The sequence below is a fragment of the Capsella rubella genome, unplaced genomic scaffold (genome assembly GCF_000375325.1).
Source record: "Capsella rubella cultivar Monte Gargano unplaced genomic scaffold, Caprub1_0 scaffold_283, whole genome shotgun sequence".
NCBI lineage: Eukaryota > Viridiplantae > Streptophyta > Magnoliopsida > Brassicales > Brassicaceae > Capsella > Capsella rubella.
Window position 1 is genome coordinate 1 of NW_006238646.1, and position 2,970 is coordinate 2,970.

At 36.0% G+C, this 2,970-nt stretch overlaps 1 long non-coding RNA gene across 7 annotated transcripts; it reads right to left on the reverse strand.

Annotated features, from left to right (window-relative positions):
- Nucleotides 1-41: 41 nt before the first annotated feature.
- On the reverse strand, nucleotides 42-2,964 carry LOC17874188. Of its 7 annotated transcripts, none has more exons than XR_002832723.1 (16): nucleotides 2,831-2,964; nucleotides 2,583-2,651; nucleotides 2,355-2,408; nucleotides 2,202-2,250; nucleotides 1,929-2,089; nucleotides 1,722-1,777; nucleotides 1,604-1,641; nucleotides 1,453-1,509; nucleotides 1,231-1,312; nucleotides 1,098-1,135; nucleotides 948-1,003; nucleotides 760-826; nucleotides 597-661; nucleotides 430-514; nucleotides 243-327; nucleotides 42-150 (listed from the first exon to the last, which is right to left on the reverse strand). It is a non-coding gene; the product is annotated as an uncharacterized LOC17874188 (long non-coding RNA). The 7 variants fall into 7 exon arrangements; XR_002832719.1 differs by having other exon boundaries at nucleotides 2,327-2,408; XR_002832714.1 differs by having other exon boundaries at nucleotides 2,172-2,250; nucleotides 2,327-2,408.
- Between the last annotated feature and the right edge of the window lie 6 nt (nucleotides 2,965-2,970).

The following is a 2,970-nucleotide window of genomic DNA, read 5'->3' on the forward strand; positions in this document are numbered from 1 at the left end:
CCAAAAAAAAAAAAAAAACAGAGAAGAAAAATTGAAACCTTGGCCTTTGCGTTTGATCTGCAAGCAGCCTCCTCGAGTCCACCAGTCTATTGAACAAACATCTCGGCTCTCCACTTGGCTCCTTGTGTATCTTCCATGGGGAAGATGCAACTAAAGGTAAGAGACATGTGAAACAGATCAAACATTATCGGGTCGATGCCATAAGAGAAGAAAAAAAGATTGAAGATTTGAGAGAAACAGACCTTGTTAGTTTTCAATGTAGAAACATGGTTGTAGGCGAGCGAATCATCTTTCTTGGCCAAGATAGGATCACATACTCTCGCCAACCTATAATCAATTTTAAGACGACGATGAGATTTAACACACAAGAATCAGACAAATATACTTTAAAACAAAAAGAAACCGAACAGCATAAAAATTAAAGGTCACCTTGTTTTCAGGATTTACCTTCTCCTTGTACCAAGCTGGCCTATTAACAGTTCTATAGGAACTGGTTTGATCTCCTCTTGTAGACCTTAAAAACAGTTAACCAATCTTGCTTTAAATTTTTAATGTCAACCTCAATATACATAAACACAAGAAGAAAACAAGTGTACCTTAGTGTAAAAGTCCATGGCTCCTTCTTTGTTGATATCCTCTGAGCCGCTCTATGTGTAGTTTCCTGGTTTGTGAAAAACAAATGGACACAAGCTTGAGAAATTATCCCCGAATTACACAAGATAAAAAGAAATTTTGAAAATATGAAGAATATATATGTACCTTCATTCCGTGGTGTAAAAGCCAATTTTTTTTAAAAAATGTACAAGATACTTGAAGAGGAATATATCTGCAACAGAGCTAAGCAAAATAAGGAACAAGAGGTGTGAAAGTCTACCAATTTGATAAGCTTAATCTGGCAACAGTACTAAGCAAAACAAGGTTTCGTAGTAAATTACAAGTAAACCAACCTTTTAATTCCGATTCGTCAGACTCGTTAACTCCTTTTGGATCAGCTATCGAAAACCTGAAATCACAGAACAAGAAGAGATCATAATAAGAAAAAAAAAAACCAATGAAAAGCTAACTCAAAAGAAAGAAGAGATAGTTAACGTTCTTACAATATCAGACCTGAGTTTAATCAGTGACCAAGCCAAGCCTGCAGCAAAATAAAACCAATAAACTCTGACTAAGAATGAACAAAAACAGATCAAATCTTGTAAGCATAGTTTAGTAGTAACAAGTAAACCTTACAGTAAAGTCTATGGCTTCTTCTTTGTTGATATGAGGATTTATTCGATCTTCTTCACCCTCTATAACGCTCCATGAATAGTTCCTGGTTTGTGAAGCACAAAAGGACACAAGCTTCAGAAATTATTCCCAAATTACATAAGATAAAAGGAGAAATCTTGAAACTATAAAGAAGACACCATACTGCTAAGCAAAACAAGGTTTAGTAGTATCAAGTAGACAAACCTTTTTAATTCCGCTTCCTCAGACTCATTAACTCTTTTTGAATCAGCTGTTGAAAACCTGAAATCACAGAACAAGAAGAAATGAAAATAAGTAAAAGAACCAATGCAAAGCTAACTCAAAAGAAAGATTAAGAGACAATTCACGTCCTTACAATATCAGACCTAAGATTAAACGGTCACCAAGACAAGCCTGCAGCAAAATAAAACCCTAAAAAGATTAAGAATAATCCATAAAAATCAGATTATAGCTTTTATAACAGGTAAACAAACCTTCTACTTCTGCTGCCTCATACTCATCAACTCCTTTTGAATCAGCTGTTGAAAACCTGAAATCACAGAACAATAAGAAATCATAATAAGCAAAAGAAAAAACAAAAAGTTAACTTAACAGAAAGATTAAGAGAGAGTTAACGTCCTTAAAAATTCTGACACGGAAGTAAACGGTAACCAAGCCTGCAGAAAAATGAAACCCTTAACCTTTTTTGATCTGCAAGCAGCCTCCTCGAGTACACCAGTCGATGAACGAATATCTCGGCTCTTCACTTGGCTCCTTCTGCTGTGTATCTTCCATGTCCATCAATAATCTTTGATTTCACCCAATCCTCCACCCATCAGTCCACTTGCTCATCATTTACAATCTGCAACATAGCCATAATAAGCCATATGGAAGGTGAAAATGATATAAACAAACCAAAAACGTAAAATCATCATTCATTCTACTATATCAACAGTGGTGTTTCCCAGTTGGACCTTCCCATGTTCTGATTTGAGTTTCTTCAGACGGTCCTGATATTGGGAACTAGAAAAGTAAAAGATTTTCATTGTAAGTAGCAGTTAAGAAAAATCTCAACCATCAGAACAAATAAACAACTAACCTGCTGTGTAAAAGGTGTCTACGCTAACCTGCTGTTCCGGAATAAACCTTTGCACTTGCGGCTTCAGGTCCTGCATTGCCACCTTAAACAATACAAACAAATAACTCCACAGGAAGCAATAATAAAAAGGAAAAAAACAAACCATTCTTTCAAGCAGACTTCACTATGCATACTTCGAATTCAAATTTCAATTTCAGTAAGCTTTTGGATCTAGCTTGAGACATAAATGAAAGCTGAAAAATACATGATCACTTACCAGGCCGGTAGAGCTCTGCATCTGAAGCCTACAGGATTTTCATGAAGACAAAAACTTTCTGCTTGCTTCCTGAAAAAAGACACCAAAATGTGAAGCAAACACGCATTAATTAAGTAACACAAACCTCCTTCACACTCAAAGCAGCAGCAGCTCTTGAATCACCATCTAGCTTTGTCAAAATGGCTCATGTGATTCTTATCTCTACATTGAAATAAAAAAATCTCCACTGTATATTGAAAAAGCATTACCTGCTGCTTCTTTAAGTAAAAAGCTAGTTTAGCGCACACCGTTGTCTTTCCAACTCCTTGGAGATTAGCCAACCATATTAATGTAGGAACTGAGTTAGCAAAGTGTAGTCAGATAGTTCTCCTCCAGCCATCAATTTCAC